Here is a 23482-nt window from a genome sequence, read left to right as displayed (position 1 = left end):
CGGCCTGGTAGGAGTTGTTCCATGGACCGGTACCAGTCCACGGACCGGTGGTTGGGGACCCCTGTTTTAGTGGATCAAAAATCTGTGTTAAATATTTTTGCTTTATCAAGATGGATGATATGGAAAAAGAATAAAAGAGGAGCATCTTAACATTTCAGATTGTGTTACAGTGAAATAGGTGGTTATAAATTAATTTTGTAGGTAGATTGGAAATTAATTTACATAAATTTCTACACAAACTAGCTAATCCTGCTAATCCCCTAGGAAGTTCTTGAATTCAAATGTAATACTGGATTCAGGTTTTTACAATATTAAAATCCTGCAGGTAAATATGTAGATCCTGAAATAGTGTACATATAAATACCCTACCTATATTTCTCCACAATTCCACCCTCATCCATTTATGTAACTGTACTTCTTCTAAAATGTTTGGGGTACAAAATAGAATCACAGAATTGGAAGGGACAATTGACTGCAACATCCTGTTTAGGGCAAAAATTCAAACTAAAGCATCCCTGATAGATGGCTAGTTTGCTTCTCCTTGAACACTTGCAGTGATGGAGACTCTACCAGCTCTCTCAGTAATTGACTCTTTTTGTTAAACTAACATACAATTGGATTATTCTTTCCTCTAAAGTAATAGTTTTATTCCACATCCTGCATTCTGAAAGGATAGAGAAGAGGTTGTAGCTTTCTTCTGTGTGATACTCCTTTTGGTATTTTTTTTAAAGCTATCATATTTTCTGTCATCACCCTTTTCAAGGCTAAATATTCCACTTCCTAAAATACACTTTTCTTGTAATTTTCCAATCTCCTTATTGCTCTATCCTGCACCTATTCTTATTTTATGGGTTTTCCTTAACAGTTGGGGTTCAGAACTGGACAAAGTATTTAAAGAAGATCTGATCTGTTCAGAACCCAGTGTTTATATTTTTTTAAAAATTACATAAAATTGCATTTTTGGCAGCCACATTATGCCTGTACCTGACTCATAATCAGCTTGTGATCAGCTACAATCCCAAAACCCTTTCATGCATTTGGTTTCATTTTTTTAAATGAATAAGTCTGTATTTTTCTCTGTTAAACTTTATTCTGGTAATTTCAGTCTTTTAGTCAAGACAATTTTGATTTTCATTTCAACTAGAGTGTTAAGTAACTGCATGCTATATTTTTATCATCTATAAAAAAATATTCTATTTTTTTCCTTAATAAAAATTGTTAAATAGGATTAGAATCAGAACTCAACAATCATGAGATACTACACACACACACATTTATTAAAACTTCATTAAAAATAACAGAAAGGAAGAAAAAATATAACAAAAGAGCAGTAAAAAGTCAAAAAAATTGAAGAAAGAAAAAAATATTAAAAAGTGGCTTTCAATATTCGTCACAGTTATAAGTACAAATATATTTAGAATATCATGGGATACTTTGGATGTTAAATTCTGTACATCAGTGGTTCTCAACCTGTGCTCTGCGGATCTCTCGTGAGCCACAATGTCATCATAGGGTGTTCATGAAGGCTGATAGAAAGGTTACTTTTGTATTTGGTGCACGGGGATAAAGAGGCAGAGGCGAGAGTGAAAGGCTAACAAGGTTTATTGTAACATTGTAAAGCAGCCACGGCTTGCTGCTAACTAACAGGTGGCCGGCTGATAGAGAACAGCTGATTCTATTTGACAGCTCCTTTTATACTCAGCTGTCAAATGGAATCAGCCAATCAGGAAGGGTTCTGGCTCCCGCTCAAAGAGCGGACCGGAGTGAAGACTTCAGTAGAACGCTACATTCCTTCCCTGTAGTTATACGTAGGATAGTAGGCGGGACATTGCCTACTATCACCCCGATCTCCTCACTCCGGCCAGAGCATTTGAAGGGAGAGGACCTGCTGCAGAACTGGGGGTGATGCTGAAAATTCACACGGGAGTACATCAGGAACTGGCAGGGAGTTTTCTAAAGGTAGGCCTGCCTCAAGACACCACTTTTCGGAATTCAGCTCCAGTTCTTTCTCGTAGGTCACTGGGGAATTCACATCACTTGCTTTGGCCTTGGCTTCTTCCAGGGACGGATCTGTAGGGGCACTCCAATGACTTCTCAGTTGGTCAACGTGCCATCATCAAATTCTCCCATCGGACAATCTTATTCTATAAAGATTTTAGCCCAGTAACCCCCTCTATCCACCCTGGCAGCCACAGTGGGTTTCACGCATAATTTTGATGTAGACTGGGTTGTTTAGGCTGAAGGTTCTAACTCTGCTGCTCGAATCTAAGGGGGTTGCAGAGGCATAAGCCGGATGCAGATGGTCAATGGTGGTTCTCAGCCGCCTGCCCATTAGTAGTTCCGCGGGTGAGAGATTAGTTGCAGAGCTGGAGGTAGTGTGTTGAGTTAGGAGATATAGGGCAACCCAGGAAGGCCAATCCCCTTCAGTTATTCTGCCTAAAGCCTCTTTGGCTGATCTAACAGCTCATTCAGCCAAGCCATTCATTGCTGGGTGATAAGGAGAGATAAGGGCATGTCTGATTCCCCTTTGGGCTAGGAATAGTTCAAAGGGGCTGGAAATGAACTGGAGGCCATTGTCAGAAACTAGGGTATCTGGGTACCCATGAGTCCCAAAAATCTATCAAGGGCCCTAGGCAACAGCTTCTAAAGTTGTAGACTTTAGCAGGGATAGCTCAACCCATTTAGAATAGGAGTCAACCAAAACTAAGAATGTTTTCCATTGGAAGGGGCCTGACAAATCTATATGGTCTCGGGACCAAGGAGTCTTGGTATTCTCCCACTCCCCAGGCATGGCAGCAGGAGATACTGGCCTTGAAAATTGACATGTTTGGCACCCTTGTACCTTCTTGTTTACTGTCTCGTTTAACCCAGGCCACCAAACATACCTTTAGGCCAAAGTTTTCATCCTGGTTATCCCAGGATGCCCTTTATGTAACACATCTAAAATACGAGGCCTAAAATTTGTAAGGAACAACTACCCTGCTCCCTCATAGGTGGCATCCTTCTTGAACACTCAGCTCAAACTGGTGTGTTTTAAAATGGCACAAATCCACTGCTACAGGCCCTCTTACACCACACCCAGTCCAAAGCTTGACACCACTGTGTATCTTTGGAAGTAAATTGAGCAATGTCAGCAGCATTGAGTGGCAATTGCAGTTCATCAATGAGGAAAATAGAGGATGTTGGGGCAGGGTCAGATACAGGAACAGGTAAAGGGCACCTGCTTAAAGCATCTGCATGTGCCACATTCTTGCCAGGCCTGTAAGTAAGGGTGTAACTTAGGCAGCCAAAAATAAAGTCTAACGTGTCATTTATGGAGATAGGATAGGAGGACTTTGTCTGTTTCCAGCTAAAATGCCCAGCAAAGATTGGTGATCTGTGACAGGTTAAAAATGATGGCCATAAAGGTATTCATGAAACTTTTTAACTGAAGGCCTCTTTATCTATTTGGCTGTAGTTTCTCTCTGTTTGGGATAGTGTTTGAGAGAAAAATGCTATAGGAGCTTCTTGACCATTTTGAAGCTTATGGCATAAAACAGCACCTATCCGAAAAAGTGAAGCATCACATACCAAAACTAAAGGGAGTGAATTGTTGAATTGGAACTTTTGTGAAGTCAATAATGACTTAACGGGTTCAAAAGAGGATTGTTCCTTAGTGCCCCATTTCTTAGCATCCAATAGCCTATGTAAAGATTCTGCCACAGTTGCTTTATGGGGCAAAAATGAACTGTAAAAATTTAGGAGGCCCCAAAATGCTTGCAATTCAGTTTTTGTACTAGGAACAGGGGCTTCCTGAATGGCTCTAACTTTAGATTCAATTGGGTGTATGCCAGCAGAATCAATGTGGTATCCCAAAAAGTCTATCTGATCAGTAACAAATTTGCATTTTTTTCTGCTGATCTTAAGCCCTGTCTTTTTGAAACAAGACAATACTCTTTTTAATTGACTTAAAAGATCTTTGGTATTGTCAGCTGCAATAAGGATGTCATCAAAGTAGGGGATAACTCCTGGGATGTTGTATAATAAATGTTCCATTATGTATTGGAAGATGTCTGTTGCTATGCTTATGCCAAATTGGAGGCGCTTGCATCTGAAAGCGCCTCTCTGTGTTATTATTGTCTGTGCTTCAGCAGTTTCATCATCCACAGGGAATTGCTGGTATGCCTGAGTCATAACTAATTTCACAAAAAATGAACTTTTGCCCAGTGAATGAAGCGGTGTTGTATAATGGGCACTGGGTAGGCATTGGGCTGGAGCCCCTTATTTATTGTGGATTTATAATCTGCGCATATCCTGATATAGCCATCCGGTTTTAAAGGAATGACTATGGGGGGTTTCCCATTTTGCAAAATCCACAGGCTCTAGCACTCCCTGGGCAATAAGCTTGTCCAGCTGAGCATCAACTTTGGGGCACAGGGCTAAAGGTATTCTGTGCAGTTTGAGTCTGATTGGAGCCACCTGGGGGTCCAAATTAAGTGAGATGGGTGTGCCTTTATAACAACCAAGTTTGCAATCAAAAACCTCAGCAAAGTCAGAAAGTAATTGGTTTAAATCTTGTGTTGTAACTGAATTAATACCAGTCACCTGTAAGCCCAGGGAGGCAAACCAATCAAGTCCTAACAAACTTGGTAAGCATCCACCCACTATAACAAGAGGGAGGTATCCTTTGAAGTGTTGAAATTGGATATGAAACTTGCCTTTTCCGATGGCTTGATCTTGGTAGTCTTGCAGTGACAGCTTGCAAGGTATCAGTTGTTTTCTTGAAATGTTAGGAACCAGGTGCCTCAGGCTGTTCCAGGACAGGATGGAAAGGGGAGAGCCAGTATCCACCTCCATCTGGCAAGGTTTGCCTTCTAAAAGAACATCAACATGTATTTTGTTAATACAATTGTAACAAGTTTGGTTGGTTAATGCTTTAGCTCTTGGACATGCTTTATTGATGGAAAAGCAGTCCTCTTTTGGTATAAAGTATACTCAAATTTTCCTTAGATACAAATATTACTGGTCTAGAAATTGTCACGTCTTCACCCCCTTTTTTTTTTGAAGTTCAAGTCAATGTTCTCTCTCAATCACTTGGGACTTCACTTAGCCTCATTGCATAACCTCAGGTGTGATAACCTGTGGCAATCCAAATGTTGCACAATATAATTTCCAGATTCCCTTACTTTTGACTAGTGGTAGTAAAGGTTAATGGAATTTGAAGCCCAGCTATATCTAAAGAGCTATAGGTTATCTTCTTGTGCCATAGACCTAGATAGATAAAACAAGATTAGTACAAGGGTAGTTTTTATTTGTGCTCTAATAATTTAACATGGGTCACTTTTAGGAAAGCATCTTACTTAATCTGAAAAAGAGGAATTAGGAAAGAAATAGCAAGGAAAGTAAAAGAGGGAGAGAGAAAGACAAACAGAAAGAAAGAAAAATAAGGAATGCATATGAGAAGGAAGTCATCTAGGAACTGATTCTTACAACTCTTTACTATTTCCTAAAGAACACTTGCTATTTCTAGCACATTACATTGCTCTTTCCTTTTCCATTTTATCTTCACAAGAATCTTGTGGGATAGATTAAGCTTAGATAGTGATTCACTTAAGGTGAACTTCACTTTTGAGTAGGAGTCTTAAGTCCATCTGATAATATGGTGCTGGCTTAGGACTGGAGTAGTTCAAATTCACCTTCAGTCATGGAAGTACAACAGACCAGTGACATTTTCATAGTTCAACCTACCTTCTGGAACCTATCTTACTATCTGGGAAAATGCTGGAGAGAATATAATTAATCCCACATGAGCTCTGGAGGAAAGGAAGATTATAACTTTAACCAACAAACACATTTTAATGTTGCCTGTTTCAATTGGGTGTTCTTCAGACTTCTGGCAACTGAAGTCCACATTTAATAAACATGTGGTATAATATTCTCACCATTTTATCATATTTGCATGTTTGTTTGTCAAACATATACAAGATAACAAGTATAGGTATGAGCATAAACATGAAGAAAGGAAGTAAATACAGATAAATGGGGACAGTAAGACAGGGACGGTAGGCATGCTGGGGCACTTATGTACGTCCCTTTTATGGACCTCTTAGGAATGGGGTGAGATTCACGGTAGACAGTTTGATATTTTATATATTTTTATATTCTAAGTGTGATGTGTAAGCCCGTCAATGCATTCAGTGATGAAGATGATGAACTAAAATTGTATGCTACCAGACACTCAATGATTCTAAGTAGCTCACATCAAACAAATTATAATCAAATTAATAAACAATGGCAAATGTAATAGTCAGATGAACTAAAAGAGAGGGATCACACTCTCCCTTGCTAAAGTCCTCCATCATCCTTCTGAACAACAGCAGAGTTAGTATGAATGTTGTGTTGGTTGAAAATCCTCCTGACCTTTTCAGATAGTTCTGCAAAGTATGGAATGACAATGTTGCTTCATTTGTTGTTCTCTTCTTTGTCTGTTCAACCAACAAAACATACAAATACACTTTAAGCCCAAGAATACACTAAGGCAGAAGCTTGTCTATAAAACATCTAAGCATAAACTGAGAAATGTGATATATGCAGTACAATGCAGTGTCACATGTGAAAATCTATACATTGGAGAAACAAAACAATCATTTCACAAATGCATGGCACAACATTGGAAAACAAACCTATCAGGACAAGATTCAGCAGACCATCAGCATTTGAAACACAAGGACCACTCTTTTGAAGACAGCAAAGTCCACATTCTGGACTGAGAGGACTACTGGTTTGCAAGAGGGGTCAAAGAGGTCATCTATGTTAAAATGGAACAGCCCTCTCTCAACAGAATAATATTTGTACTAAACTAACCAAAGTCCAGCTAACATGGCCAAACCATTGTATCTAGAAATACTAGAACTCTAATGTAATATAGCTAGAAATCGTTAATGTGCTTCAACATTTTCAGCCTGAAATAAGCTTTATGTGAAATGTAGAAATGCTTAGACATGAGTAAATTAGACCTGCTGATTTTATTTACACCAATATCCAGCCTCAATATTTTCTGAGTGAATATTGAGATAATGTACCAGGAGTAAAATTTCATTAACAATAACTTTAAGAATAGTAAATTAATAAAAAGACAAATGAATACTTCAGACAAAGCAAACGCATAGAATACTCATATTGTGTTGGCAGAAAAAAATAACTACCAGTCATTTCTTATTTCCCTGCCTTACACTTACCAGGGGACCTACTTAGCTTTTTTTAAATCATCTTATTGCTGACTTTTAATAATAGTTGATATCTATTTTAAATGATGGAATTCATTGATGGTAAGCAAATATCACATACACAGGTTCAAACTATATATAACAGCTAACTGTACCCACTTTTCATACAAATGAGAATCTGTAAGTGAGAGCGCCTAAACTTGGGATCAGAATCCAACAGCTCTGGATGTCTTCACTTGACAGGTGCCTTCAAATCTCATGTTTTTAATTTATTTAATCTTGTTTTCCCATATCTTGTTTCCTCTCTCTTTTCTCTAAAACCAGATCATAACATTGATATGGCTTATTTTTCAATTTAACCAATATGTACATTTTATGCACTTTAATAGCCAGCCCATTTTAATTAACTGCATTTACTTCTGCAGTCACATTCCTTTAGACTGGGAATAATGGGAAAACAGCTACAAGAATTCTAAGCAAGATTTTTAAATTTCACACTATCGAGATATTTGAAATGGGAATTCAATTTTTTATATTTGTTACATATGAATGAGAATAATTTCCAGAACTATTGAGCTTTATGGTATTGCTACCAAATATTAAAAAATGAGTTGACATTTTAATTATATCTTATGCAATTTTTGAAAATAAATGATCCTTTTTACTAATCAGAAGTGAGCAATAAATCATCTTAATATTAGTTTTTTTCAAATATAATGTTCAGAGTAAGTTTAATGTTTTCTTCCATTGAAACTTCTTTTGCATCCCTACTGCTATATTTAAGTCCTGCAGCTATTTGAATGTACATTTGATTGGTATCGGAATAAAAAATCCCAATAGTCTATACATAGTCCAACTAATGTTCTGAGTTACATATAATAAGATTTTCAATCAAGTCTCTTAATATTCACTTTTGTTTCTTCAATTCTTTTGATATTATATACTACATATTTGAAGATACTGAAACTTATCACACAAACTAGGCTATTATGAGATTAGAATTTTCAAGTATCTTTAATCTTTGTCTATATGAACAAATTGTTGGCTCTCTACTGAACTAATTTCTTGGTACTTTCTGCTTCATAAAACTAAAATTTAACAATATTGTAAAGGAGACATCTGGACTGGATTCATTCTGTTCTTGTATTTATAATAATGTAACCAATATAGTGGGAGCACAATGGCTCAACAGTTAGAGGCTGAACTAGAAAGCTGACAGCCAAGTTCAAGATTCGAGTGCTGTACAATGGGGTGAGCTCCCCTTACTTTCCCCAACTCCTGCCCACTTCGCAGTTCAAAAGCATGCAATTACAAGTAAGTAGGTAAATAGATAACTATCACTTTGGTGGAAGGTAATTGTTCCATGTACCGTGTCATGTTGGCCATATGACCATGGAAATATCTACAGACAATGCTGGCTCCCTCAGCTAAGAAATGGAGATGAGCAACTTACCTAGCATCAGATATGACTGGACATGGGAAACCTTTACCTTTTACTAAACAATGTATTACTTATTGTATCATCTGTCATAGAGAGCCTATTCTTGTTTACATTGAACCAAACAAATTAATGCAAGCTGTTTGATAATTTATGCCCATTATCATTGACTTCTCTTCCATTTCAAGTTGGACTCATAGATATTAAGTTCTGCAGCTTGTCATTGCTTTGCTCAATTGAACCCTTGGCAACGCTTTCTAAAATACAGAAAATATAGACTAGATTTAATCATACTCCTGACACATGCATATAAGGACAATATCAGACAGTTTGAGGTATTTTGGCCAATGTATTACATATACAACCATATACATATTTTTACATTTTAATAACTTTTTGTTGATCCCTTGGACAGTTTTATATATTGCTGTTGTTTTAATGCAATATTAGTGTAAACTTTTTAAAGCCATGCAGACTTACTTTGAAGTTGACTGGCCTAGCAATCAAATAAATAAATGGTGTACTGTTGCAGTTCCACAGAATTCCACAGAAAATGATCATAAATTTCTACTAGCTTTTCTTGGGAAAATGCTTAGGTTCAATGAGAACTCAAAGTCACAGTGCAGTAGAATAATTTTGGGATGGTCTGGAAAATCTGAAAAGAGTTTGTTCTGCTTATTTCTTGGGCAGATTCCCCAACTTCTTCCTCCCAAAATTCAAGGCTGTAGGCTAGATTTGATTTAAAATAGTAGGTGCAATGGTGGGATCTTCACCTTTTTAAAAAAAATAAAATTGCAGACTTTCCTGTTAATGGAAAGCCAAGACTGTCTTTTCTCAAAGTGAGGAATGAATCAGAACCCCACATTGACCTGAGGTCCATGTGGCTGCCTTCAATCTCCAAGGAAAATATTAGGCTATAAAAGAGTTTGCATAGTCCTAGTCAAATACCAGTAAAATTACATTTTGCTATGTGCCAGGATTCTCAGATTATAAAGGCAACAATGTATGAATGCAATGGAAATCAATTACAGAAGAGTAAGTAGCCAGTTTATCATAGGGGAGAGGGGGAGGCAAGAAAAGGGACAGTTTAATCCTTTCCTCCATTATTTGTCCTTTCAGCATTTTCTTTCCAAGCTATTTGTTGCCTCAGAGAGGAAAAATTACAAGGGAAGTAAATTTGTTACCAAAGATGTTGAAGAAAAGTTAAAAAGTCACAGTTGTAAAATGGTAAATTTACACAGATATGTAGGCATAATGCAACAGTTTATATCTATGGTTTCCAAGCCTTGAGATTTGCCTAAGGAATTTTATTTTCATTCAAGACAATTTTCTCGATTCTGTCTCAAAATAAAATAAGCTTATCTGCTTTTTGTAGCATTTGCTGTTTCATTCTTAAAATCAATTCAGAACATAAGCTCTGATACAATGGATTTGCACATTGGATATTAATTCATTTTTTAAAAATTGGAATAAAGAAAATTGATTCTAGGAAGTATGTGTTGAGATGAAAGGTGATGCAAATAAGAAACCAGGTATTGTGTAGCTGAGGTTGAGAGAGAAGATGCTCAGTTGACATATTTATTTGGTTTGATGCTGAAACAATATCCAAATGTAAAACTTGGAAAAATCTGATGGAATTGCAACCCGGGAATCTATTTTTAAAGAAGTCAGTAATGCTATATCACCAGATTCATTGGCAATAAAGTTGGCTTTTGTACTTTTTAAATTAGCAAAGTTTAAAAAAAAAGTGAAATCCAAATGTTTTAAGAGTCTTTTTCCTTTATACAATTTAGGGACTTTTTTTAATGCTTAAGATGTTATCTGAGGTGATTCTTATAAACAGAAAAATAAGTGCATAGTGTCTTCCTACTAGCCTTCTTCTTCTAAACTTCCCTAAACCACCTCCCCCATCAAAATATACTTATTAGGTTTAAATATGGCAGCCCTAGCAAGGATATTATATAGTCTCAGATTGTCTGAACTTTTCGAAGGAAGAATAAGGGAATCTGCTTCTACAATAATTTCCTATCTTAAAAGCAAAACTGACAGAGATTTCAACTTGAACTTGGAGCCAGTTTTAGATTATAACTAAAGAACTAATGTTGCATTCAACATGTGATACTGTTTGTGTATTGAATCTATATTTCAATTGTATGGATATTTAAATCAGAATATATTTTTGGTACTATTTGCTGAACTTACTCCCAATGGTAACTTTCATTTGATTTGCACTGTTAATCATTTTAATATGTTTAATTATTCATAACTAATTATATTTTAGAAAATTAATATCTGCATGGTACTTTAAATAAAATTATTTATTTGTATTACATTCCTTTATTCTTTTTTCATATATCTCTTGCATTTGTTTATGACTTTCTTTAAATGTTTACTAAAGAAAAAACGAATAAATGAGAGAAACAAAGTCATGACTGGAGTATGTGATACTAAGAAAAAGAGGAAGGATCTAATCAATCTTTGATTTAAAATTATGTGTGGGTCTAAAAACCCTTTTTAAGCCTTACTGCTTAAAACTGAATTATGAATGAGAGGGCCCTCCCCTCCATTTTTTGCCTTCTTGGGCCTCAGGGAGGCTTCCTGGGAGCAAAAATGTCCCCCTAGAGGCTCCCCTGAGGCCTGGAAGGCCCCAAAACGGAGTGCTGAAGGGTGCTGTATGCCCCTCCTATGCTCCATTTTTTTTCTTCCTGAGCCCCAGGGGAGCCTTCTGGGAGAAAAAACACCCCCTAGAGGCTCCCCTGGGGCCAGGAAGACCCCAAAATGGAGCATGGAAGGGTGCTGCAGCCCACAATCTAAGAATCCAAAGTTCTCTTGGTGACACCAACTCTTAAGCTAAGCATTTCTAAAATCCTTTGTTCCCTCATAGGATGCTGACCTTTTGTTGGAAGTACAGATGAAGACACCACTTGAGTTCCTAACTCCTTAACTTTTTTAACAAGATGTTCATAATAAGGGATAGTAGTCTGTGATTTGATTATTTTAGTAAAGGTTTTTTTTTTCAGCCACATCTTTTGATTTTTGCTCCAGGAAAACAACATACCTATTAAGAACTGAATTTCCTATCACCAACACTCACCTTTTTTCCCCAGGGAAGTTTGGGCTACTTTTTTTCCTATCACAGGAACATTTTATGATGCCTCTTTTCTAGATGTCTACATACTTTCTTCCAGGGGGAGGTTATGAAACTGATTGCTAAGTTTCATTTTATTCTCCATTTTTATCTAGGCATACTTCTATCATTGTTGCGTTTGTGTCTTTTGAAATGGTAAAATATAACCGATGTTTATGCTGCAATCATAGAGATTGTTCTAAATATGTTCTATTTTTAACGAGAATTGGCAGATATAATAAAATTCAGAAATGTATTAAAAATCAATATGTACAATAGCATTTAAATATATTCAAATACAAATTGTCTGATGACATTATAAAATTAGATTTCAAACTTATCCACTTTTCTGTATAGCAAATGCTGTTGTGCCAAACATTCTGGGGAAAACAAAGAAATGGAAAAATCTCATTTGCATCTTCACCTTTTGAAGAAGAGATCTGTAGCCCCTATAACATTTTATCTGAGCTCCCATAAGATGGGAACTAAGTTGCCTTTATCCAGACTTAAATATTTATATTGAATTACTGAATGGTAATGTATTTCTCTTTCACCTGTAGTGTAGCTTGAAAAAACATGCATTAAACAAAGCAAATAAACAGAAAATAAAAAATACCTCACTAAGTAAAACAGTGTTGATTTAAAGACATATTTTGCTGGCAACCTAATCTCTTTGTGTAAAGATGCAGGGAACATTAACACTAGTAGTTTTCAGCTATTTTCTCCATTCCAATTTTGGATTAGCACAAAAACTGCAGAATGTACGATCATGTTCCTTTGCTTTAGAATTCTGTGTGTAAAAGAGACAGCATGCACATGCTTCAAAGAGCCTTCAAGATTTGGTTTTCCTTTCTAAATGCATTGCCATTTTAAGCGCAAAGATGGATGCTGGGGACTTACCAGCTTACCTACTAAAGGGTAATGTTCAATTGTAAAAAGCAAAGGGAAAAGAAAAAGAATTGGAGAAGAAAGATTAAAGAAATGTTGAGTCTTGCAGAATAGAGTCTTCCAGAAAACCAGCAATAACATTGGAAAATCAGGAAACACTCATTAAACTTTAAACATCTTATAAGTGTCAGCTGCACTGAGATCATTTGGAAAGATGATTGCATTTCATGTGAAAATATGTGTAAATCATAACCACTACCACCCAACAATATATTGTATATGAATCTTTTCAGCATACTTGTATCCCCACAAATATGGCAACATTGAGAAGCCACTTGATTTAGTTGGCCCAAAATGCAGCATACACCAGATGAACTATATAAAGCATGTTAACCAATTTTCAGTCCAGAAACATAGAGTACTGGCTAAATTCTGTATTGAGAATTGGATTAGGCTAGTGTATTGTGTTGAAGGCAAAATATTGGATGCAGGCCATACAGTACAACTGTGGGTTTAACTTGGAGATGAAGAAAATGCCAAAAAAGAATGGGAGATAGATCATGTGTGTGTTTGTGTGTGTGTGTGTGTGTGTGTGTGTGTGTATTCTCTTCAAACACAGAGAGGGTTTATTTTTGTTTTGTTTTTGCTTCAGAGTTAATTTAAAAAGAGTTCAGGGAATCTTTTGTTCAACCATTACAGGCTTAGGCAACAAAACTTGTGTAAGAATGCAGGAAAATAATATCAAAGCCAGAAGGCCAATATTAGCCAAATTGGGTTCATCACCTAAAAACCAGCCAACCAAAGAGCAAGTGTGATGGCACCTGTAAGGCAGAACACCAGAAAGGCACCTAATTGCCTATCCTGAGCTACTGTTGCCTAATCTTCCTAGACGACGTTGGTCATCCTGGCTGGAAATTCTAAGAGCTACATTCACAAATCACCTGAAGGATACCAGATTGAGGGTATTCTGCTTTGACATGGCTAAATTATGAAAAAATTAATGATCCATGCAAGAAATTACTCAAATTTGCAGCTTTCTATGGCATTTATTGTTGCAGATCAATTCTTGACAGCTGTATGTTATAATAATCCCTGAATATTTCCCAGAATTTATTGAGGTCGATGTTATTGTTTAATGAAAAACAATGATTCAACGTGTTTTCTGATGGTAGTCCAGTTCTTACACTTCTAACATGTTTGTCTTTAGAGAACATGTTCAACAGGACTGTTTCTTTCACAAGATGGTATATTAAAAAGCACATTAGCTGTCAATCAAAATTCTGATGCTAGAGCAGAATGTTTCCATGAATGCACAAAACGAATTATTTTTTTAGCCTCATCAACTCTCTATTATTAAGACAGTATTAGAGGCAACCAGAATTCCATAAATAGATACAAGTACTAAAAAAATGGGACATTTTATCTGAAATATGAAAAAAATAAAGATGGAGTTTAAATGAAATTGATCTATGCAATAATGCATGAAAATTAATATGAACTCTTCCTTTTCTCTTTTTCTCCCTCCCTTTGTTTTGTGTGCTGGGAAAATATAATCCACCTATAATTAAGAAGATGAGGGGGAACTAATAAAATATAATTATCATTTAAAAACATTTTCTTCTGCATAAAAACAAAACATCTTAACATTGCCTTTATTATTAAACATAAAAATTGTGTAACAGTGTTATTTGAACCAGCTGTATCACATTGTTTTATAGAGTCAGGAAGTTAATACAGTCTTTGAAAGTAGAGTATCATAATAAGTTACACTAACCTGCTTGCAGAATGAGAAAAGATAAATTTGGCAAGTAAAATGCAGATGATGTATGAAAAATGAAACATGAAAGAGTAATGCTGGAGATCTGTCTTCTGTTTTTTTTTTTTAAAATAAATTAGCATAATCACCCCAATTCTGTGAGAGGAAGAAGGAGATTGGAGACTGTGCTGGTAATATTTTTTTTCTGAATCTGTAAGAATCTTGTTTTTTTTTTTTTTTAAAGAACAATAGCCTCTTTTCCAACATTTAATTTTACCTCTATTAAAATTTCCATGTAATACACATGCCAAGCAGGCAAATAAGATCAATCTCAGCTAAACAAAAAAATTAAATCACCTCCCTTTTCTAGTTAAATATGCTGCTTAAAGAATCAAACAAAAATACATTTTAAAAATCAGTTTTTTTAAAAGATTGAATGAATGAACTCACTTTTTGTTTTTAAATCAAAAATCTCAATGCTAATAATGACTTGCCAGAACATGTTGAAGAGCTAAGTAAGAGTGATAATAGAGCTTTAGATAGGGCTGAGCTTTAGATAGCTACCACGTTGCAGCTATGAAATAAACTTACCAAGTAATAAACTGTCAATGATTTAGAACAATGTTTTTCAAACTTAGCAATTTTTAAGATGTATGCACTTCAGCTCCCAGAATTCCCCAGCCAGCATGCTACCTTGAAAATTTTAGAAGTTGATGTCGTAGATTCTTAGAAAAGCTAGTTTTGAAAAATGTTGAATTAGAGCAATGCTAGAGGTATGTAAATGTATGTTACCAGATTAACAAGGATTTAGGAGACATTGTTGTAAACAACCATTTGGAAGCATCTTCCTTACCTGAAAGATTCGTCAGATTTTTTTTAAAAAGCAGTGGAAAAGAGAATGAGCAATGTATGTTGATGATTATGTTGGCTGCATCCTAGGAAACATTGTAATGCTGTAATTCTTGTATCTTCCTCAAGACAATCTTGCTATACAGACTGAAACAGAATATAGGAACAATAACGAAGAGGAAACATTGCTGATCTAGAAAATAAAGCGCAATACAGATTGATTTAAAGATTAGTCCACAAACCCTAAAATTAGTGTATAAAAATTTCCTTCTTATCTATGACTGGTATGAGTCTTCCTCAATATCAGATCCCCTACAAGAAGTTTGGGAGTTTGAGGGTTTTGAGCAATCTTAGCTTTTGGCCTTCATTTTCCTCTGTAATTCCTCCTTCAGCCCTTTTTACTTCTACAGCTTCTCATACCAGTTCTTCCTGATGTTGCTATCATCAGGGTGTGTGTGTGTGTGTGTGTGCAAAATAGAGATGGAAAAGAGAGAAAAAGAGGTAAAAAAGCAGCTTCCAAATTTCTTAACAGAAGTTACAGGTACATTATATATTTTATATTTACCCTTTCTCTCTAACATTACAACATAATTTCTTTCAACAGTCTATCCTTTCTGATATCAAACCCATAAATCTCAAGTTCATCTTTTTTCAGTAAAAAGTTCATTAGAGATTTCCAGTTACTAATAAATGCAGTTATTGTCTTTTCTCTACTCAAAAAGTCAATTTTTCCATTTCTGCTAATATTGTCATCTTCAGCAGTTCCTCTGCTGTGGGTATTTCAGAGGCTAAACAATTAGTTTCTATTGTAAAGTATTCTCTCCTTTTCATAATGCTGCCTTCATTATTAACTTGCAGGAAGGAAGATCCTTGTTAAACTGGATTTTGGCCTCTGGAATATTCTCCTTCCTTTTCTGGAGGCACCTATGCTGGCATATTTAAATATCCTCAGAGCTGTGCAGCACTTTTAGTTTCAAAGGCCAAAAGATGATCTGTGGTGTACAAGAACAATAAAACCTTTTCTTCTGTGATCACACAGCAGCTAAAGAGAACTCTGCAAAAGTGAGATCTCTGCAAAATGCAAAACTTAATATGAGAAAATTTAAACAACAAATAAATAAGGAAATAGCTAAGGAAACAGCATATTTTGTCAGTTCAAGAGGTTGCTACCACTCCATTCTTCTAGCAGACTGAGCTCTGCACAAAACTTGTATAATTTGACATTACATTCAATCCCAGCTCCTTCCCCCTGCAGTTGCAAAGTTTTGTCCCAGCTGGGAGTTTTTATTTGTAAACAAGAATTGTTGCTGCTGTAGCAGTCCACAGTATTATGTTTAACTGCTCTGTCACGCAGCCACACAGGAGGGCATAGCTGGTTTCCAGTTCCTGCACTTCTAATGAATTGACAGGTTGCCAGAATATGGCAAGAGAACAAAATGCAGAAGCAATGCGCTAGGAGACTTCCCATCACAATGAACAGATGAGAGACTCACAGGTTTTTTATTTTAGGGCAAAATTGAGGAGATAGGGTTGAAATACTCAGTGCTTCCCAGAGTTGGGTAAAATATATATTGAGGAGGAAATGATTACAAGTAGTCCTCAATTTACAACCAAAATTTGAACCAGAATTTCCATTGCTAAGCTAGGCAATTATTAAGTGAATCACACCCAATTGTACATCCATTATTGCCATGGTTGTTAAGCAAATCAGTGAAGGTGTTAATTGAATCATGCAGTCATTAAGCGTATCTGACTTTGCTTGTGAGAAGCCAGCTAGAAAAATCACAAAACGGTGATCACATGTTCCTGGGACACTGCAACCATACTAAACAGATGCCAGTTGCCAAGCATTCAAATTGTGATTGTAGGGATGCTACAATGGTTATAAGTGCAATTTTTGCAATGTCACTGTAATTTTGAATGTTGCTGAACAAATGGCTATAAGTTCAACAGTACTACCTGTAATAGTTCTCCACAAGCATTACAGACTCTTAGCAAACTAGGACCTGGAGCATTGTAGAATTGTAATCATCCAAATAATCTGTTTAAGTCCTGCTCCATTTCAAATGACCTTAGAAAACTTGGAAAATAAAAAGCTTGACTCAGTCATATAAAAATTGGTTATCTGCCTTTGGCTTCTCCATCCACTGGTTGCTACTTATGAGTTTTTTCTTTTTCTGAAAAAGAACACCACCGTTTAAGGTAAATGCTGTTGAAATAAAAGTGGGATAGTCCCAATGCCTATATTCTTATTATTCTTCAATCAAGGAATGTCCCACAGGCTGCGCACTGAAGCCCCCGTGGTCTGGAGCAGGGGTCTCCAACCTTGGCCACTTTTGTGGACCAACTTCCAGAATTCTGGGAGTTAAAGTCCACAAGTCTTAAAGTGGCCAAGGTTGGAGACCCCTGGTCTGGAGAAGGGGGTCAAACTCGCATCATCACGGTGGTGTGACGTGACATATCATGACTTTTCTCCCCTTCACTAAACCGGGCATGGGTGGCCAAAGCGTGACGCATCCGGCCTAATATGGCTAAAGGAATAATTTTTACAGTTTATCTTATTTATGGACACATTATTTTCTAACAATATTACAACTATGAAATCTTTTTATATTTTGGTTCAAACATAAAAAAATATTAATAATTAATAACTAGTGGTATAATTAATATCTTGAAGCTGTCTTAAAAGCATAGCAAAAACAAAGCATGATAAAAGCAAATTGTAACAAAGAAATATAGTACATTGTAAAATTTATCCAAAATAAAGACAAAGCAAAAATTTGATGCTACATGAGTTAAAATTTCTGTATGTGTGTATACACATACAAACATGCACACAATGTGTGTGTGTTGTGTGCGCGCACGCGCAGGTATGTATGTATATATTTATATAACCATATAAAATCTTAAAATCTATATATTTTTAAAAACTTACAAAACTCTTGAAAAACATGAGTAAGGAATAATTGTTGAGTTTTTGTCTAGTATCAGTAATCACATACAATTTGGTAGAAAGTGATTGATTTCATTACTTTGGGTGAGTTCATCCAGAAGTCTGCATGATTAAAGATGTATTTATCAAAGCGTTGATAAGACAATCTGGTTTATAATCAGCCAACTGACCTTAAAAGAGTTTTTTTAGCCTCATAAACAGGGGTGGAATTCAAATTTCTTAACAACCGGTTCTATGAGTGTGGCCTAATTTGTGGGTGTGGTTGGGTGGTCATGTGACTGGCTGGGCATGGCTTGTATGTAAATATTATAAATATTTATGTAAATATTGAAGAGCAACTTTTACCCAAAATCAGGCAAAGCAGGCAGGCAGATTGAATTGCTTACAAATCACAGATTCATTGAGATATCTATCTTTCTGCAATTGGCTACCTGAGTCACATAAAATGTGTTTGCTAGCAAAGTCATAAAATTTGCTAGCATGCAAACTCACAAAATTAACTCACAACACACCATGCATGTAAATATTGAATTTTTTATTTAAAAAGTGCAACTTTTACCCAAAATCAGGCAGAGCAGGCAGACCAGCGGCGCGATTTGCTGGTTCTCCAGCACGTAGAATCCCATCCCTGGTGAGAGTGCATTTTGTGTGCACATGTAGACCGTTTCCAAAAAACTCAGCTGTGCCACCCAGACAGCTGACAAGCGCTGCGTGCGGGTACACAGCATTTGAAACTCCTCTTCTTTCTTGCTTTTTCAACCTCAGCTGTACCGCACAAAGTAGCTGAGGTTGAAAAAGCAGGAAATAAAGGACAGGTAAGAGCCTGGGCAGGTGGCTGGGCCAAACAGAGCAGCAGACACCAAACCGGTTTGGTGTCTGCTGCTCTTCAGAGCTACCAGTTCTATAGAACCAGGCCGAACCGGTAGCATCCCACCCCTACTCATAAAGCTTTATAAAACTTCAATATTAAATTTTATTTTTCAACCTGGAGAGAGAGTTTGGTCTAGTGATTAAGGCACCAGGCTATAAACTGGGAGACCATGAGTACTAATCCTACTTTAACTGTGAAACCCAACTGGATGACTTTAAACTAGTCACTCTCTCTCAGCCCAACTCACCTCACAGGATTATTTTGGGGGAAATAGGAGAAGGAAAATGTGTTGGATATGTTTGTTGCCTTGGATTATTTGTAAAATAATAGAGGCAGGATATAAATAAAAATAGACAAACTTCTTGTAAGGACCGTGCAGAAGTCAATACATTCTGACAGTTATACAGTATGATTCAAAGGCATAGTATCTATTTTCCTATTTTTTACCCTTTTTGTGACTGAAAATTTATTTCATCATATATAATAAATAAGATTTTAAGTAGACCAGTTTTTCTCAACCTGGGTAACTTTAAGTTGGGTGAAGGTTAAGAAGTCCAGATAAATTGTTAAGAATTTTTTTTAATTCTTGTCATTACTTCAGTTCTTTTTCCAAAATTTGATATTTAAAGTGCATCCTTTTTATTGAAAATTTAGCAATCCTTTGTATATTTTTTAGAATAAATTAATGAACATTGTTCAGTGTGACTTTTCTTTGATGCTACCTCAAAACGTATTCTAACACAGTAAACTATGTTTGATCTATAGGATCTAAATGGTCTGGAAACAGTACAGATGCGATTATAATCCCCATGAGCCCTTAAAAAGCACGAAGATTATGGCTTTTTGAACTTTGATGCTAGAAAATACCATATATAGTCATGAAAATCTAAATCATAGAAAAATTAATCCAAAATTCTCACTCAATGCACAAATGACCAGACTGAAATCATATTTTGGATTTTTTTTTTTTTTGAGAAGTCAGTAATGCCAGGAAACATGGAATTTAAAAAAATAACGGCAACCAGGGACAAAACATTAGACTGTATTAGATGGGAACATTGTCAGAAAAGTGGAAGGATTGATGAAAGATTATCCTGAGACAGTCTATTTATGCTGTCATTAATAGGCAATACAAACTTGATAACACATAATCAAGGGTTGGGATTGGGGAGAGCCAGATAAATGCTCCTGAAAATATATAGGCTCTTTCTGTGTAGCCTAGCTGATTTGATGATTCTTTTGTTCTACGGCATCTGTAGAATTGGATTGGACTGAAGCAATTCGTGTGTTGAAACAGGACTGGGGAAAGGCAAGCTCAGTTTCACTCTCAGCCAAGACCTTTGGTTAGGCAGTCTCAGCCACATATCTTTTAGGTTTAATTATTAGGAAGATATGTGGGAAGTCTTGAACTCCTGCAGGAGAGGAGAGCTCTCATACAAAATTTCCTCCCTCGAAGTAGGATGTCAAAACCCATTGTTTATTTCCAGATTTAAATGGTGAACAAAAAAAAAAGTAAGAAATTAGTTCCACAAGGGTTGTATGGTGCTTAAAGCTGAACTAAATAGTGCATTATTTCACTCGAAAAGTTTAACATGTCATAACAAGATAGCTAAGCGATCACCGATGTTCTGCCTTTCAAAATGTTGTATTAGGCATTATACCCACAGGTGTAACTATTTGAAAACCTGGAGAGGTGGTGCTTGATAGGTTTAAATCTGGAGGCCAGGAATGCAAATACCGGCACTTGAGCCTTCTCTGCTTCAACTGAATATATCAAACCGATCCATGTTTTCAAAGTTCACCTCTGTATGGCAACAGCGAGGAAAAAAAGATGGAAGTTGCAAAGATGCAAGCGGAGCAGAGAGAAAAGAAGCGTAAATAAAAACGCTGGCCTTTCCCATTCTTGGCTTTGGCCTCGCCCCTCCTGCCACGTGTCCTCAGGCTGATCAGATCCTTAACTCCGCCCTCCCCCGCTTTCCTTGGCAGAAGAAAAGTGGCGTGCAACGCAAGCGGTTTGAATGTTTTAGTTGAAAGTGGCATGTTTCAAAAAAATAAAGTGCCTGAACAACCAAAACTGAAAATTATTCCACCTTTTTTAAGTAAGCACATTCTGGGAAAATGCCAGGGGTTCCACAGTTCAGGTCCCAATGACCGATTTATCTAATGTAGTAAATGCATTTCCTATCCTATTTGCAGCGATTTTTGTTTGGTGCTTGAAACAAAGGATTGACCACCACGTGGCTCGGAAGCATGGCGCAAAAAGTTTCACTTCCTTCTCTGGCTTCTTTTACGCCCTTCAGACTTTCTCAGCCAGGCCTGATCAGAAGCAGATCTAAAATGAAAGACCATGGACCTTCGCTAACACGTGTAGAATCGGCTGGTCTAGGAAGAAAACCAATTACCTGTAGCCAGCAAGGCTGAGTCTGAATGGGGCACGGGGGGGGCTTCAGCAGGATAAACACAAATGAAACATCTGCAAATGAACAACTAGGGTTAGAGAGCGCCAAGGACTCCGGCAGGAAAAGCAAGAGCCACCGCTTGCTGCAGGAACAAAGGGGAACTAAGAACTGCATCCGCCTTTATCCTAAATCGTACCTTTCCAATCTTGCTAGACAAAGATCAGATTAACAAATTCAAGCTTTAGGAGTGAATAAATCTAGGCGCATAAATACTACCTTTCTTTTATCATGCAAATTGGGCAGAGACAGCTTCATCCCACCCGTCCCGTTAGTATTCAGCGCGCCTTGGCTTGCCTCACCTTTCCACTCGCCCCAGCTCAGCCTCCGCCTCCTGCACCCCGTGCTGAAGCATTTCCTGGGTCCCCTTTGTCTCTTTCTTGCCTTTGTTCTTCGCACACTCTCGCCTGCCTACGTAGTTCTTTGGCTTGTTTTTTCTCCTGCTGCTCTTGCACTCGGTTAAAGGAAAACCGAGCTTTTTCGCCCTCGCTTCCAACGATCCGTCCTTTCCCATCTTTTGGGAGCTCGACGCCTTTGCAGGTTTGTTCGGCTTGAGGTTTCTTTCAACCCATTTACAACAGAATTATTGCCAATACTGGCTTTTTGGAAAAGTCCGGACTTCGCATAGCAGCTCTCCGAAATGGCCTTAGTCGGCGCATCTTTCCTATCTAGTGCATTGTTTCTTTTCCTTTGGAGCCATTTCAGCTACAGCCCGGAGACGTTTGTTTCTTGGATGTACTGATTTCCAACATATGTGAAAACGAGAACTCCTACATTCTGCTTCCATATGGCCGAATTTAAGCACATAAAACGCAACTTTCTGGATTAGAATTAGATCAAGGGCAATTCACCATGGACTCGTTGGTAGCCAAATGCAATACTATTTATAATTATTTTGGAAGCTGCGAAGCTATGTAAGCTAGTAAGCAATAATGAACAGGTGGGTTTTTTCAAAACAAAAAAAGCGGAATTCAACATTGTTACAATCCCAGTCTCTGTCCTTTGAGCATTGGTTGGTGCTTTAGACAAATGGACAGTTTTGAGAAAATTGCACATAACATTTGTTTTAGCAACAAATAATCATTTTTTGAATAGCTTAGTTCATTCCGGAGTGACCAGTATATAACCACTATAAGTGTGTGACCTAATAAAGTCAGCTGTATCTAAACATAACACAAACTTTTAAAATGCATATAAGATGCAGAATTTATGGTTCATGTTCCATTATAAAATTGCTTTACACTTTACTTTCATGACAGCAAGTAGCAAAGATACTAAAAGTTGTTTGAAACTATAAGTAAAAATGTTTTATGTACAAGACATTTGTGCGACAAAATAGTTCCCTATATTGATGTTATTTGGATCAAAGTCACTCTACATACTGGATTTCACCCCCACAAGTCAGTCCATTTTGGGCAGTTGCTGTTCCAATTAAGAATCTGGGTACCATATGCTGGGAAAGATCCATACCTCTATCTCAATGCATTGGAGTAGCACCATTTCAATGCCTCAGTCTCCAGACAACCTTAATTTGACTAAAAACAACAACCATCAGCCTATCCTTTATCAATAAGGATACTTGCTAAAATTCTCAGTGCAACTCAGACTATGGAAGGAGAAATAAAACATTTGGGAAGGGCAACACTAATTAGACTATTTATAGAAAGTATACAGTAGACTGTACAGAAATTTGAATAAAGCATGGCCTTGCTAGAAAAATCAACTCCTAACTCTTCCCAAATGTAGATAGGTCAAAAGCAGTCTAAATAGGATTGAGTGTTTCTCAAACTTGGCAACTTTAAAACATGTGGACTTTACTCTTATGGTGACTGGGAATTCTGGGAATTGAAATCCATGCATCTTATAATTGCCAAGTTTGAAGAATACTGCTTTAGAGCAAAACTGACTTAAATCTAAGGAACAGTAGCTAACCAGGGAG

General features: G+C 36.8%; 1 long non-coding RNA gene across 1 annotated transcript; it reads right to left on the bottom strand.

The window, feature by feature from the left end:
- Positions 1-4697: 4697 nt before the first annotated feature.
- LOC148128841 (uncharacterized) lies at positions 4698-21948 on the bottom strand. The gene is made up of 2 exons (XR_015745569.1): positions 21846-21948; positions 4698-4853 (listed from the first exon to the last, which is right to left on the bottom strand). It is a non-coding gene; the product is annotated as an uncharacterized LOC148128841 (long non-coding RNA).
- Between the last annotated feature and the right edge of the window lie 1534 nt (positions 21949-23482).

The sequence above is a fragment of the Notechis scutatus genome, chromosome Z, assembly GCF_049901735.1.
Source record: "Notechis scutatus isolate UNSWTSFEM ecotype Mainland chromosome Z, rNotScu1.2, whole genome shotgun sequence".
Taxonomy (NCBI): domain Eukaryota; kingdom Metazoa; phylum Chordata; class Lepidosauria; order Squamata; family Elapidae; genus Notechis; species Notechis scutatus.
This window is presented reverse-complemented; position numbering and strand designations above follow the sequence as displayed.